Raw genomic sequence first — 18,235 nt, 5'->3', positions numbered from 1 at the left:
CAAATCATAATGAGCTACTAATGTCATTATTATTCTTAGTGAGTCCTTTTTCGAAATAGGAGAAAATGTCTCCTTGTAATCAACACCATCTTTCTGAGTGTAACCCTTAGCAACAAGTCTAGCTTTATACCGTTTGATATTACCACTAGAGTCGTGTTTGGTTTTAAAAACCCATTTGCATCCGACTCTTTTACAGCCATGTGGTAACTCAACGAGATCCCAAACTTCATTCTGTTGCATGGATTTTAGTTCTTCTTTCATGGCATTAATCCATTCCTTTGACTCTTTACTTTCTACAGCATGTGAAAACGAAACTGGATCCTTATTGATTCCAATATCATAATCTGATTCTTGCATATAAACCACATAATCATTAGAAATAGCTGACCTACGATTTCTTTGAGGTCTTCTTAATGCTACTTGTTGTGGTTCATGCATATCAGCATTATGTAAGTCATTTCCTTCAGGAAGTACTTCTTCATTTATATGTTGTTCATTATCATCATGCTGTTATACAACAGCTGGAACAACATTTGGAGTAATAGTAGATGGAGGAACTATTCTAGGTAATGTAACATTTACCCTTGTTTCCTTTATTTCTACTATTTCTCTTCTAGCACTCCCACTGACTTCACCATTCTCAATGAATCTTGCATTACCAGTTTCTAATTGCCTCTCAACTTCATTTACAAACGTCTCAAGGACATTCACAAATATCAGTGTGTATTAGTTCAAGAAGCTGGCTGCTTCTAGTGGCTCCTTTCTTATTATGTTATTATGTTTGGTTTGTTTACCTTTAATACAATCCACACATAATTCTAGATCACTAAAGTCCAAATTTGACAAAATTTCATTACTTACTAATCTCATCATTCTTTCTTTGGATATATGACCTAGTCGTTTATGCCACAAGAAAGCAGAATTTTCATTCAACATGCTACGTTTTCATCCAACATTATTTACTACATTCAACAAGGAATTCGCATAAGTGTCATTCAGTTTCAATTTATATAAACCATCAATTAGAATACCAGAACCAACATTATCAGCATTCTTATATAAATCGAAACAACCAGATCCAATCATACATCTAAAACCAGAAATATCCAATTTACTTGCGGAAATAAGGTTTCTAGATAATGAAGGTACATAAAGGGTACTGTATAAGTTTAATACATATCCACTTTCTAGAATTAGACGATAAGTCTCTTTTTACAGATACGACATTGAACACTCTTTAGTTCCTTCTTTTCCTCATCCTGCCCATTCTTAGCAGGTGCCTTTTTCTTCTTGAAATGACTTGATTTTCCTTTCTTTTCTTTACCAACTTTATTACTCACAAAACTTACTGAGTGATTCACTTGATTTTTCAAACGTTCTTCTTCCTGAACAAGACTACTGGCCAATTCATTAACATTCCACTTATCCTTTATAGTGTTATAGTTAATCTGAAAAGGTCCATATTCAGAAGGTAGCGAGTTCAGGATGAACTGGACAAGAAAAGAATCCTCTACTGTAAGTCCCAGGGAGTTTAACCTTGCTGCAATATTAGTCATCTCTATAATGTGCTCTTGCATAGTTCGCGACCCATCAAACTTCATGGTCGTGAGTTCTGCCATAAGAGTACCAGCGAGTGACTTATCAGCTGAACGAAAACACTCTTCCACAGACTGCATATATTCCTTAGCACTTTCTGTTTGTGGAATTGTTGACTTGATGTTGTTAGCAACAGTCATCTTAATAAACATAAGGCTCAATCTGTTACTGCGTTCCCATGCTTTATGGTGTGATTTTTCTGCCTCAGTACTATCTCTTGTAAGAGCAGCAGACTTATCCACAAGGAGTGCCAAGTCAAGATCCTGAATACCTAAATGGAAATTGACTTGTTCTTTCCATTCAGAAAAATTAACACCAGTGAACAATGTAATAGATGAAGCATGTGTATTCATGGTAACTCCTGCAAATTAAAAATGAAATCACTATAAGCTCATAACTAACGCGATTCAGATGTAGACATAATGGTATAATATAGCACTCCTTTGGGTAGATACTATCTTATACTTAACATAATTAAATACCAAAACATAAGCAGGTAATAAATATATTCAATCAAATAGAACTGACATCTTTGGATGATCAATATTTATTTAATCAAAATATCTATTAAACCTCATCATGTCAACTAGTTATAGAACAAGACTTTCCTTTGGGTAAGTTCTCAGGTTCTATCATTAGTGACGCCAGCTTTAATTGGTATTTTTATAACTGGCAATTTCTATCAATAATCGTTATGTCAATTATGCACTAAATGATTATTCTGATTTTGACCACTTTGGTGATTAACAAAATCATAAATCTCATGTGCATAAATGATTTATAACACATACTTGATGCGAAACAACATTCTGATTTTGACCACTTTGGTGATCATAAATCTCATGTGCATAAATAATTTATAGCACATACCTTATGCAAAACAATCAGTCATAGAGCAATTACTTTTATGCCCAAATTTCAAATTCAATCGAAACTGTAACTTTCCTACAGGAGTTCTACTCAACTCTGTACAAAAATGATTGCTTTGTTAGTCTTCTTACAGTGCACAAATTTGACTATCTACCAGGATTCAATAACTTATATTCACTGCATATTCATTCCAACATACACAGTGAACACACAATGATGCGGCAATTTTCTAGGTGACCTGGATCCATCATTATATGGCATCTCGAAAATACAAAGAGCATCGAAACCCAAGGATCACCGCGGAGCATAATTCAGAGTTCTAGTCCAAGCAAGAATTTGTGCAATGTATGGAAGCTAAAGGCTCCGACGTTATGGTTATGTGACATGCAATAGGGTTGTGACAACCGAACAATGATACAGTTCCAAGAATGAGTTTTCCTTCGAGGTGATGATTGTCGAATTAAATTGAGCGTGCTCCGGGCTATCAAACGAATTACAATGGAGAAGCTCAAGGCAATGACCACCTTAGTGACATGATAAGAGACAGTAACACGCGCACTGATCTATTCAACAGAGCACGGTGTATGGCGACCTCTGTAGCGAACAAATGACTGGCGCAACGGCTGTTCTCAAGCTAATCCTTATTGAACTCGGATGGGAGCTCATAAACAAATACTGCAAGGACTATCCTCATCGAATGGTCATACACGCACTTGTATGCAGAAGATAACTATAAAAATTCAAGTCATTTCCTTGATGGGTGAATGTCGAAACATACATTAGCGATACGCTGCTGTTACCAGGCAAGACTCTTTGGAATCGACTTTAGCCGTTACTATGAATGGGAGAATACCGGGTGGACACAAGAAGGCGTGAATTCTCAAAGCCATTTGGAAAACAGAAATGAGGAAGCAACCAGTTGATGAGAAATCCTTTCCTCAAACATGAAAATTCATAGTGTTAAAATCAAACGAAGGAAACCCATTGTTGGGAACAATCAAAAAGCCGTTTAGGGTTTGGCGTGCTCTGGTACATACAGAACAACTTGATACCATTCATGAAACCCCACAATTTCCCGAAGGCTCAATCACATGAGTAAAGCACAAAACAGATCAATTGCAATCATAGGAAATATTTAGTTATTGATTGGCTCTGATACCAAATGTAAAAGTCTTAACTTAACTTACAGCCCAAAGATCATCAATACCGAATATTTCACAAACAGAACTTTATGTAAGATGACATACCTTGATCAACAGCGGAAGATGTAATGGCTGCCATCTACTTTGATCTGACTCCTAACTGTTCCTCTTCTTCAGAATTCGGTTTCTCTCCTCTTGCCCTCACTTTCTTTATGTGCTTCTTGATGGAGAAGAATGCAACTCTTGTGTGTGGGAGAGAGAGGACCCAATCCTTTATATATTATTTAACTCTAATCTGGTACGTCCATCATATACCAATTCAACGCTTAAGATCTAATGCTTTAGATTAGAAACTGCTTTAGGATAAAATCTAAATGCTTTAAGATTAGATCGGGTCACATTAAGATTAGAAACTGCTTTAACGTTAAAAAGCAATGAGCCTTTTGCTGTTTCTAATAGCAGTTTCTAACAGGAAATAATTAAATAATGTGGTCATGCAGGTCATCTCCAGTGCAAAACTGAGGCTCTCATCCTCATATTTAAAATGTGGAGATATTGACCAGTAAAGTGGCACCATCAACAACCAACCAAAAGTGCCAAGGCAAAGAAAAACCCAGTGCCTCCAAGTGTTGTGTCCCATTTGCATTCGACAAATAATATCTCTTCCGACATTTGGTTGGGGTTTTATAATCTTCATTATTTTCATTAATCGTTTGGAGATTCATTTCATGGCGTTTAATTCATGTTTTGTTTTTGAAAGTAAGTTTTCATTTATCTATTTTGTTTTGCAAGTTTATATCGAGTAACACAAGTCATCCTTCTCGACATTTCTTTTTATTTTTCCAGACATAAGTCAACATATTTATCTTTGTCCATATTTGGACATTACATATGGTAATTAAATTCTGTAGATTCATCTGTATATTGTTCATTTTGATTTGTTATGTTTTTCTATATAATATTTTATTTATTGAAATGAAAAACTTGTGATGCACATGGTTAACTTTTTATTTCAATGTTTTACTTTAGGATTTATAATTTTAAATATAATAGTTTATTTTATTAAAAGACCGTTATGTGTAATCCAGCACTGCAATTTCTCGACTCCTTTCCCTATCTCATTTAACTTATATGCCGTCATGAAAAAGTTACGTACGTTATCATAGGTTTAAGATAATATAGTTTATATGTGGGGGCAGGGGTCGTGATTTTTCATTTTACTATTATAATAAATATTCGTTCAGAAATGTCATTTTTCATATTCGTTAAGATTTTATTGTTGCATTTTCATTGTAATTATGTGATTTTGTTGATTTTATTATCTATCTTTATCCATTTTTGTTTTGATGCTGTGATTTGTTGATCTTACTATTTATCTTTCTCTGGATGATGATTCTGAGTAGGGGTTCTAAAAGAGTCGAGCGTAAATCATTGATGTCATTTATCCAGAAAAGTTTTGCTTAAATTATGAGTTACATAAGCTTCATAAGCTTTCATTATGAAATTATAAGGTGCTTAAATAAAGATGATGGTTGAAAATGTTACAAGGGGATAGAAATAATGGATGAATGCTGAGGAACACATATATTCTTAACTTCATGATTTTTCAAACTACCACCAAGCTTAACAGGGAAAAAATGTGCATTAATTCTTAAAATGAAACACATGTTCTTAACAACATGCACATATTTCCATGTCGCAGAATTACAAAAAGGCCCAAATTTGTCTATTTCTTCGCATCATACATTTTTTTTTTTGTTAACATTGAGTGAATTGAGAGCATATTTGAGAAATAAAACCAAGGAGCTAATGACAAACTTTGTTGGCATAATTTTCATTTTATTCTAGGTAAGTATTTTAATGGATATCTTTTTAATTTCTTAAATTATTTAAATGGAAAAAAGTAAACCTAAAATTAATTTACTCTTATTAAATTTTAACATGCCTTAAACCAAACATATTCTCTTAGAACTCCTATAGAATACTTAGGAGAATTATTTATTGACCCAAGAATCCAATTTCAATAACTAATCATGAATAAAAAAAATTTAAAATGGTACGTCACTATGTTAACTATTTTAACATTGGTAAATTCTAGGGATAGGTCCTAGGTCCTCACAGGATAGAGAAAAAGATAGGCATTTCTCATTGATATGTCCCCATCCCCCTAAGTGAAGGTCTAACTGCCTACCTAGTATCCTCCCATACAAAGGAGCATCAACAAAACACAAACATCCATATCCACCTTGACTCACTACTTGGTGCAACACAACACTTTCATAAAATATCCGCGTCTAAGTGACCTACTTATAATGTTGGTGGAAGGGTTGGATATTCACTCCCTATAGCAAATTCCAACCCAGAGAAGCCATATGGAGCCTCATGTAAACCTCATAGATGCTCAAGTTGTGGGAGACTTCTTATGGGCATATTGAGGCCACTATACTTATGATTTTTCTGGAGGAGTTTAGTATCTTGATCACCTCTCTCTCTCTCTACACACACGCGTGCACGGTTAATTGGTGCTTTATTTATATATTTTTATTTAATGATGTTTACAGTTGTTATACATGGAAATTAGATCCTTGATGTCAATAGATTCCTTAGCATAAGTTTCTACGTTTTTTGCAATAGTAGCAACAACCTACTCATTTAGTGTATAACACACTAACATAAGGTGGAGAAAGTGATTCATGAATTAATATGACACCTCCTTGCAAAATTCGTCATATATTTGTAGTCCATGTTCTAAATTCTTTTAGTTTGAACGTGTTGTTAATTTGGTATAATTGTGGCCTTCATTTAATGTTTCAATAGTTTGCAATGTCACACATCAATGAACCATATCCACCTAGGATGGACATATCACCCCCTTCCTAGGTATCATGTGTCAACTTAAATATTGTTTAAATGTGAATTTTATTATCTTATTTTTGTTAACTTTCATCTTTTTTATTAATAAAAATATTATAAATGTATATGTAGGATGACTAATTGATTTCCAGGTTGACACTATCACCATCATACTCTTCACCACTACTCACTATCACCATCATACCCTTCACCACTATCCACTATCACCATCATACCCTTCACCACTACCCACTTTCTACATATCATTTTTCCCATGCCATAGAACAAGTATAATCTTTGGCCACCTTGCCCCTAATCTTGGGACAGTAGTTTCCACCTAGAGTAGCCTTGGAAAGGGTAAATGACTGAAAAATAGTAAGGGGTTCTCTTCGATATGAGGTCCAATTAGACCTCACACTATTGGGATAAGAGACCCCTCTAGATTTTGGACCAACATCCATGCTTTATTTATTGAATGTTATGAGAAATTGAATGATTGCCATAAATCCGGGACATGAAAACTAAAATAAAAATATCTAATTGTGAAAATAAAACTACTTTAAACTAATTAAATGCTAAAGGAATGAAGATAGGAAGAAATGAGCAACTAAACAAAACAACATTTGTATCAAGAAAGCAGTGAGTTGATCTACTCTTGCTTAAAAGTTAACATATTAGAGAAAACAAATAATGAAGAGTCTATGATCTAATGATTGGTCATTGAAGAAAGCAAAAATGAAGAATTATACTCTTGCTTAAAAGTTAACATATTAGAGAAAACAAATAATGAAGAGTCTGTGATCTAATGATTGGTCATTGAAGAAAGCAAAAATGAAGAATTAGTAATAACGTGATAAAGAGTTATATAATTCATAGAATAGCTTGTTAGTTAACAACAATAAATGTCATAGAATGCACACATAGTTGAATGTTGTTAATATTATGTAGAAACATAAGAACAATGTATGTTGAGTCACAATTATGTAAGTGGAATTCAAGGATTCTAAATATTATTTGTCAATGAATCCAGAGTATTATAACTTCCTTGGTCAAGTCTTTTAAATTCTATAAAATTTTACTAAACACTAGAAAGATCAAAATTAAATAAGGTCAAGCATTGAAATGTCTTTTTTACTAGGATTTTACATTTTTTTTGTAGATTATAATAGTAAATACCCTAGGGTCCATTGGGCTTCCAATGACTGGAAATTACAACCCATTCAGATTCTTAATATATCCAAACACAACTAATGAAGATTGTTTGTAACTCCTAATGATTGAAAATAAAACTTCTTAATATTTCCAAACACAACTAATGAAGATTATTTGTAACTCCTAGTAATTGAAAATAAAACTGCTACAATGAGATTTGATCTTGTAGAGAGAACCTTGGGAATTCTCGAAGATAAGATACCTAGATCTCGTAATAGAAGTAGATAATCTTAATCCTTTTTTATAATATCCCTTCCATGATGACATGATATTTTGATGTGTTATGTGAGAGGGATTGTACATCTTTCTTCAATGAGACCATGAAGGAGTTCATCACTCGTTGATACTTTGAGGGCTCCACAACGTGCTTCTAGTGGTTGTATTTTTTTATTCTATTTGTGAAGACATCAAAATTTAATTCTCTACTAGTAAACATTTATTCTAGTTCCCTATCCACTTCTTCATTCAACCTTTCTTCTCCATAGGCTCCAATTGATGGTGGCTTATTCATCTTCAACAAAATTTCAACTAAATAATAAATCTACCCATACTGAGTCTTGGATCTAGAGATGCCTTTCTCTAGGCTCTACAAAATATTTTAGACCTTATTGACTATGATGGAGTTATAGGTCAATTCTTCCTCACTGATCCTTGGAACCTCTAATAAAGCCTATGGATACTCTTTGACCCATTTCTCTAGATAGCTTATAATATTTGTACTCCTTGCAACTAATTCCCTCCTTCTAGTTTTGAGAGTGGCAACAACTTGGCAGATATTTTTTGGAGATGTTGGAGGCAATGATAGACCTGTTTGACCATGGTCCTATAAAACCCATGTACTTCAGATGCACAAGTCTTTTATTTTTTCATGCTAGTTCCCTCTTAGTGCATATTTCTTTTTTCATCTTTCAATAGCTTAACCTACCACCCTATATTTTCTATGGAGTCATTCTTCTACAACAATTATTCAAGGAGGTCTCTTACATTCCTCTCAATGGCCTAAGAGAAAGATTTCCTTAATGATTCCATGACAAGTGGATCATTTATGGTGTATGGAATGATAGGAATTTCTATAGTGACCATCACTAAGTGTAGATGGGTAGTGGACTAGGATTTATGTTTGTGTTCCACTATCTTATTCATGGTGTGAGCATATCTAGAAATTCCTAGTTTCATCATTTTTCCCTTTCTTGTTGGTGTAATTACCATCTTTGAAACTAACAAGTGACCACCTGTGATGGTAGTGACTACTCGTTCAGTTGATTTGATGTCCATGCAATTTGTGCTTTGTTGGCCATCTTATTCATGTGCTACCTACTATGCCTGGAAAGCCTCTTCATGTGTTTTAGCCTCATATTCTTGCTATTGGTTCCTTTGTTCCTATTCCTAGAGAAGGCTGAGATATATATGGGGGATTGTGCAGTTGCATGGTAGTTTCAATACAATATTTTAGTATAATTCATTATTTATTTATTATTGATAAATAATAAACATTTTGTTGTAAATATATATAAAATATAAAATAGTTTTGGTAGTGGTTAAGATAAAAGATGAGATTTAAAAAATGTTATATATATGATGTTAAATTGGTAATTTGTTGGACTATATTAGGTTAGGCTCAAGATCAAAGCTAGTCGCTGCCACTAATTGGCCTGTTTTTTTAAATATATTTAAGTTTGACTTATATATATATATATATATATATATATATATATATATATATATATATATAAATATAATTATAATTATAATTTAAAATAGAGTTATAATTTAGTTAAGGTAAGTGATTTTTTATTTTTATTTTATCTTGGCAATGTATGATATATTATAAAATAACTATTTTGATAGATATCATAGATTAATAGGCTATCTACCACCCATTTAATTTATATGGTGTTGTTATATTATTTTTTTTATAATTATTAAAATAATTTAAAATAGAGTTATAATTTAGTTTATAATTTAGTTAAGGCAAGTGATTTTTTATTTTTATTTTATCTTGGCAATGTATGATATATTATAAAATAACTATTTTGATAGATATCATAGATTAATAGGCTATCTACCACCCATTTAATTTATATGGTGTTGCTAGTTTAATAAATTTATCTGATGATGGTTAATATTAGTTCAAATTAAATTTAATTTATAGAACTTTAAATGATGATGGTAAATATTAGTTCAAATTAAATTTAATTTATAGAACTTTAAAAGGCAAGGAGTTACCTGGTTTGTATTAAATTTTATTTTTATTTAAAAGAAGTATTTAGTTGTTTTAATGATTTAAAATATTAGTTGCAATAATATTACAACAAATATTTTGAAATTGTAAGTGAAATATTTTGAATAAAAAATGAGTTATGATTTTTTTTGGGTATGTGATATCCATAAAGCCATGGCCAAATACCATCGTATTAAGCATTTCTATGATAAAATACAAATAAATCTCTATCTTTAAAAATCTTATTACATACTTTTGAAAATTTATATATATTTAACTCATACATTAATGCACATATGTGATATTGAGGGTTTTAGGGGTGTCTGCAATCCAAAGCCATGACGGATTCGGTAGGAGAGCAACAACAGAGAGGTAACCGGGTCGAAGCCTGCAAATCGGAAATCAGCTACCTGGACGATGATGAAAGCTACCCCGAAACCAAGCGCATTGCGGCCCGATCCTCCATGATCGATTCTTTCAAGACCTGTGGATTGGCCGGCCTCAGGATCGACCAGGAAGACTTGAGGAAAAGATTAATCATCCCAGAATATCTGAGAACTGCCATGGTAGAAGCTGTGAGGAACAAAGAATTTGTTTACAATGAAGATCGGATCGCTGGGACGGCACCAGCACTGCGCCGGAAGCTGCCGTTATTGTATTTGTTAATTCCAAGAGCGGAGGACGTCGAGGCCCTACGTTGAAGGCTCGGCTTCAGGAACTTATCAGCAAAGAGCAGGCTCCCAGACGCTCGCAATCAGAGAATCGGGGTTTGCATCGCCGTCAGCGAAGGACTCGCAACCCACTTCACGGATCTGCTACCTCCGCCCCTGGGAGAATGATGCAAGGAGCCGAGATGTTCACTTCAAGCATAAGAAGGTATAAAATCCCCAGATCTGTCGCTGATCAATTAGATCGGGCTCTCAACAAACAGATCGGCCAAGAACTTGCAGGTCCGATCCCCTGGATGGGAAATAGCCACGGCAGATCTGCTCTAGGAAGCACAAGAAGCCCTGGCATGGGGTCAAGGCCCTTCTCTGACTCCTTTCAGATCCAAATTTCTCAGCCTACAGGCAGAACCATCATGCAATGGGTCAGTCCTTCAGATCTGGTGCAGGAACTCAAACTGAATCTAGAACGCAGGATGGGGATCCCATCAAGCCTTCAGCGACTTCTCTTTCAAGGTAAACAACTTGAAGACCCTCTTCCCCTCTCTTCTTACAGCATTTCCAGTAACAACTTTGTGGTGGTAACCCTTCGTTTGAGAGGAGGTGCTGCGGGACAGTCATCCTCTACCCGGCCCTTCTCATACAAAGACGCAGTTCACTCTGAGAACCCCAAACCCCCGGAAGCCCTTAAATCTAAGGCCTTCTTGGTTGAAAAGATTGAAGAAGTTCCCTCTGCTGAACTCACCCATGAAGATCTGGCAACCCAACTTCAAGAATTTGCAGAAAGAGCCATCATTTGCAGATTTAATGGACTGTGGCCGCGATCTCAGGATCTCTATGCATGGATCCATGCAAACTGGACACATCATTGTAAGATCTTTTTTTGTTCAAAAGGTTACTTCATTGTTCTATTTGATAACAGTAAGCATTATGAAAAGGCCTTAGCAGAGGGCCCTTGGTTCATGGGAACTGCAGGGCTCTTCTTGACTCCTTGGTTCCCAGATTTTGATCCAGCTACTGCAGTCATTACCAAGACACCTGTATGGATCAGGCTTCCAAACTTACCTGCCCACCTATGGAATACTCGTGTCTTTAGAGCTATAGGCGACACCTTGGGCAGCTTCATTAGGGGAGATTTATGGCGGGAATCCAAAGGTCTCTACTCATATGCAAGAGTATGTGTGGAGTTAGACTTGAGCAAAGGACTTCCAGAACAAATCAATCTCAAGATAAACGACTTTGTCTGGACCCAGACACTGGATTACGAGAATACTGCTTTTCGGTGCCGCCATTGCCACCAATCTGGGCATTTGCAGAATACATGCCATTTTGCCCGACAAAAAAGAATAAGGCCAACGTCTCCAAGCCCAAGTCCAAACGATGGGCTCCTTTCTCTCCTCCTCTAGTCGTGGATTCTGATTCCTCCAGCTCTGAAGATGAAGATAGCAATGAAGAATTGAATCAGGCCCCTCATTTCGTGGTCCCTTCCACCGATGGTCTGGCGCCTTCCTCTGACTCAGCCACTGCTCAGAAACGCGTCCATTTGTCCTCCTCCTCTGATTCAGAAAAGGAGGGCTCCCCTGTGGAGGACCCCAATCTTCAAGTTGTTATCACTCATCCACCCCAAAATGGTTGGGTTGAAGTCAAAAAAAGGAAAGGGAAAAAGCTTCGTGTTGAGGCCTCTACCCTTTCAGGGTAGGAATCAATGCTTCTTTAGGCTCCGAGCGACTTGTTGTAGCTCCTTGTTTGTTTAACTCTTTCTCCGAAACCGAGGTTGATAGTCCTATCATTTCCGGTTGCCGGTTTCCTGTCTCTCTTGAATGTATCCTCTTATACAATATTTTTGCTTAATAGAATTAGTCTAATTCAGAAAAAAAAAATTAAAAAAAATAAATAAATAAAAAATAAAAAATGCACATATGTGATATTTTTTTTCCATTATTTAGTTTAATTCAAACAAAAAAGATATAAATATTGTTTAGATAAATTTCAAATTTTTTTATCTGTCATACCTATTAAAAATATTTTTCCATAAATATTAAATCTTTACCATCTACTTAATAATTATTAATTAAATTAAAATTTTATTTAAAAATCTTACTCCAAAATCCAAAATACGTATCTATACAGAATTCTTACCAAATAATTATTTACTCCATTATTACCAAAATTATTAAGGTAATTCTTAGCCAATTATTATTATAGAGGGAAAAAATTTATTCAAAAAAACTACAGAATGCTTTCTTGAAATGCATGGCCATCATGGCATCATGGTTACAAAAGATTATTGGCAATTCACAAATACGTTATACAATGGCATGGCTTGTTTTGGAATATTAAATTGGATATACGTGAAATGCAGCTAGGTGTTGCCAGCATCAAATCGCTCAGTTACACAAACCAGCCCACGGTAATTGGTAATTTATAATTTGTTGAAGATGATAAGAGAGTTTTCCTGCAAAACTCGAATACAGCCCGGGAACACAATTAGATTAGATATTTATCTTTATCTATATTTGGACATTACATATGCTAATTAAATTTTGTAGATTTATTTGTATATGTTAATTTTGATTGGAGTCGTTTATAGAGGTGGAAGAATTATTTGGATAATTAAAAGTGGTGGAATTTAGGCAAAATAAATTTAAAAAATCTTATAAAAGTAGTATCTGAATCATGCTTTTTGATGATAGAAATGGATTTAGCACTATCAAAAACCTCTAAAACACTTAAAATTTGGGAATTTAACAAGTTTTATTTAGATTCACAAAAATTTGTCTGATATTTTCAAAATATGACCAGAATTAAAAAAAAAAAAACAAAAAAACAAAATCGTTAAACTACGGCATTTTAATATTATATATTGAAATGGAAAATATGTGATACACACGGTTAACTCTTTTTTTTTTTAATGCTTTACTTTGCTATTTATAATTTTAAATAAAATAGTTTATTTTATTAAAAGACCATTATGTGTAATTTATCAATGCAACTTCTCGACTCCTTTGCCTATCTCATTTAACTTACATGACGTGACGAAACAGTTGCGTACATTATCATAAGGTTAAAGATAACATAGTTTATAGATGTCTGTGGGGTTGTGATTTTTCATTTTACTATTATAATTAATATTTGTTTATAGATGTCAATATTCATATTTTTCTACATTTTGAAGAATTATAGTGTGCTAATAAAGAACGAAACGATGGTTGAAAATGTTGTAAGGGGATCAGCAAGAATGTATTCATACATGAATTTGGAGGAATACATACTCATTTTGAAGAATTATAGTGTGCTAATAAAGAACGAAACGATGGTTGAAAATGTTTATAAGGGGATTAGCAAGAATGTATTCATACATGAATTTTGAGGAATATATACTCTTTTTTTATTTTCTGAGGATTTTTCAAACCACCACCAAGGTTATCAAGTCATTCTTTTTTTCAAACCACCACCAAGGTTATCAAGTCATTCTTTTTTTCAAACCACCACCAAGGCTATCAAGTCACTCTTAGATATTTTTTCCCGCATGTATTCTCAAAAGTACATGCATGTTTTTAACAACATGCACATATTTCTATATGGTAGAATTACAAAAGGGCCATGATCTATTTATTTCTTCCATAAATTGCATCACATACTCTCTTTTTTTCTTTTTTTTTTGTTAATATTGAGTGAATTGGTAGCATATTTGAGAGAGAAAATCAAGGAGCCAATAACAAACTTTGCTAGCATAGCTTTCATTTGATTCTAGGTTAGTATTTTAATGGATTTTTATTTTTATTTTTTAAATTGTTTAAATGGAAAAAATATAAGCCTAAAATTATTTACTCTTATTAAATTGCAACATACTAAAATAATATGGATTCTAGAGAAAAATCAAACCAAACATACTCTCTTAGAACCCTTTTGAGTGTCATTAGCCACTTCCTTAGACATAATTGTAACGTCCATTATCAATTCACAATGCTAGTTAACTCATATTTCTAATTGCAGGGTTAGAATGTTTAAATATTATAGGATATATCTAGATAAAGACTAAGAGACATAAACATTTGAAAACAATAACTAATTACATTTTTTTATTGACCCAAGAATCCAATTTCAATCACTAATCACAAAGATACACATTTATATGGACTAGTGCACCTATCAACCACTTATACACCATTGGATAGATAGATGGTTTACGGTATTTGGAAATCCTTCTTGCAATAATAGGGAGGTTCCTCTATATTTATTTAAGAAATTATGGACAAATTTTAAAATGTTAAGGTCACTTTGTTAACTATTTTGACATTGGTAAGTTCTAGGGATAAGTCCTAGTTCCTCACAAGATAGAGAAAAATCTAGGCATGACCCATTGATATGTCCCTGTCCTCCTAGGTGAAGGCCTAACTACCTACCTAGTATCCTCCCTTAACTCATTACCTGGTGCAACACAACACTTTCATAGAATTATCCTCCTAGGAGTTACCTACATGTGATGTTGGGGTAAGGATTGGATCTTCATTCCCTAATGAAGCCATCGCTTACATGGCTTCATTACTATTAAGAAAAAGAATCAAGGCACCCACATCTCTGTCACAAATCAAAGTAGACATGTAATACTCGTTAAGTAGAGAAAGCACTAACACTGATTTACAAAACAACCGTCGAGCAACATTTTGTACAAAAAACACTTGAATATAAATTATGCATATGTATAGAAGTACATCCCACATAGTTGGAAAAGTCTTAAATGTGAACTATACTAACAGGTTGTGTAAGTCTTCAACGAGAAAATGAACTTAAGGCATAAATAAAATGACGCATTATATTAGTGGTAACCAATTGTATATATTACGAGGCCTTCACTTAATGAACCTTTGACATATCACATGCATTCGTGACATATTAAACAAAATCCTTAATTTGACTACATATTGGAAAATACCTCTAAAAATCACATTATTTAAAACCCTACCAATAAGAACCCAATACACCTTCTCAATTTAAGAAACCTGACTTTCACTAGATATTTTAGTTATCCATTTTTTATTAACTTTTTGTATACCCCTTTATATTTTTTCATTAACTTTGAGCTCCATTTTTTATACCTACCAATATAAAAACCCTTTATCCCCTATTATGTGCTACATATATTATGTCATTTTTGCTTCAATATATATCCTCCAATATGAATGCACGTAGTATGGTATTACTCTCCCAATAAAACCCTCGTGATTTATGCAAGTCATTATCTCGTAGTATATAAAAGTCATTATACAAAGTCATGCGAAAGGTGTAGACAACCGTGACCTATCTTTAAAGAAACGATATAGTTTGAAGACAAGAATAAAAAAAACCTATACAAATTGTAACAATTCAACTGGGCCTAACGATTACAAAACCTTAGAAAGAAATGGAAAGAAATGACCCTTGTGATAGGGTTACAATGTTATTAATCAAATCTCCTATAGGGTCGCATGACATTGATTATGAAATTAAGAGCAACAAGCTTTTGAAATATATAGTCGGACAAGTCATTTCCATAGCCATGAATCAGAAGGTGTCAGTGACCATAGGTAATCTCTTTGACATTGCCTCGAACAACAACTAAAAATAGGACAAAAATAAGCACATGTGCTATAACACTATACTCTAAAACTATTCGAAGAATAAGGTAACCATTCTTGTGTAGGGCAAACCATTAACATGCCAGGTGACGAACGAGAAGACCCATTGACAGTGAGACTTTATTAAAGAAATTACAATACAATTCAACATAAAGAATCCAAAATACTACTCCAAAATATTTTAATATCTGTTTTAATTAAATATTTGTAAAATGATTAAAAAAAACATATTCTAGGGATATATTAAATTTTTTAAAGACCTAAATAGTTCCACATCAAAGTTGTAATATTTTAAAATATTAATTTGATGTAGTTTTATTATAAATTTTGTTATCATGCCATGTAAAAAAACATCATTAAATCTAATATTAGTATTAAAAGAATAATATTATTCTTATTCTTATTAATATTAGTATATTATTGTCTTGGAGGTGGATAATGGGTTGGTTCGGCCTGTTGAACAACCCATCTTCGCCTAAGCTTTCCTCTTATTTCCTCTGTTTCTGTAAATATATGTTTGTTTGTTTTTGTTCCATGTCTCCATTTCAAATACTTTCTACCCTGCCGTTTCTTTTGGGTTGTTCTCCCTATGTGTGGATGCCTGGGCAGTGGTCTCATTTTTTTCTCGCAGCGGCTTCAAATCCTCATTTGTGGATGTTGTGGATCTGCGTGATCCTTTCTTCCATTGACGCTGGTGTTTCTGGGACTCTGTTTCCCCTTTAGGCGGCTATTCATTGATTAGCTGCGGGCCTTTAGGGCTATGCTCAAATGCTTGGAGCGTTTTGGGAGGTTTCTTCTTTCCTGCGACGGATTTCTTGTCCGCGTTTGCTTGCTAGTTGAGTCTCGCCTTTCGCCGGCGGTTTCAGACTTGGCGTTTTTTTTACATATTGCATGTAACTCTTTTTATTAATAAAAGGAGGGCTTTTTCTGTGGAAAAAAAAAATATTAGTATATTATAATATTGATATTATTAGATGTAATAACTTTAATTTGATGAAAGGTTTGCATCTAAAGAGATTTTATCCTCTCGACCCATGATAGATCAAGAAATAACTCGCTCGATCTATGATGGTTTTATTGTCAGGTCCTTATAATACTAGTGATTACCCCATTACTATTGTAGTTGTGTCCCTTATTAATATCGTTGTGCCCCTATTGTCCCCATATTGTTATTACTGTGCCCCATAGAATCCCTCCATTGTTATTTTTGTGCCTTTATATTATTATTGTTAGGTCGGTTGGGTTATATTGTGACTCCTTAGACTCTTATATATAGAAAGGAGGTTTTTTCATTTGAGTCATAAAAGAATCATTCATTTGTGTAATGTAAAGGAGGTTGCCCCCTCGAAGAGGCTGAATTCTAAGGCGTTTATCTATCTTTTCTATCTTTTTGTGAGCTGGTTTCATAACATTTGCTATCAGAGCTTTGGATTCTAGGGTTTCGCTGCTCCAAATAGGTCATCGTGGCATTTTCGCTATAACTTTTTTTTCTGCGATGTTTCAGAAGTGAAACAAAAACCCATTTGAGATGAAATCGCATTGAACCTTGGGTTCGAATTTCAGAGCTTTTCGCGCTATATTTGCAGAGATATGATCTGAGGAAGTTTGTCTTTTTGCAGACTACTGAAATACATTCCAAACAGGCGACTTGGGGAAAATCGTCATAACTTTATCTTTGAGCATCGGATTGAAATTCCATAAGAAGGTACAGAAAGAGGATGGACTATAGTTTCTTGTATATATTTTTCAGAGCCAAAGGTCAAAACACGGACACGTGGCACATCGTACAAGTTTGCTCTACTGAACTAGTCTATAATCAGGTCACTGTGGAAGATTTGGCATAACTCTTCCTTAGAGAATCCTATTTGGATCAGATTAGTGGCATTGGAAAGAGGACACAGAGGGATACTACAGGTCACAATTTCAAAACTGGATGATCTGAAATTACAGAGATACATCAGAGGCAATATCGAGCTCCTACAAAATGAAAAAAAGTGTGTAGATTTTTTTAAGTTTTTGCTTAAGCTTGGTTTGAAAAATTATTTTGAAGGAATTCAA

This window comes from Pinus tabuliformis, chromosome 3_1 (assembly GCF_031772625.1).
Source record: "Pinus tabuliformis cultivar Carrire ecotype Pingquan chromosome 3_1, CPIR1, whole genome shotgun sequence".
Taxonomy (NCBI): Eukaryota; Viridiplantae; Streptophyta; class Pinopsida; order Pinales; family Pinaceae; genus Pinus; species Pinus tabuliformis.
This window is presented reverse-complemented; position numbering follows the sequence as displayed.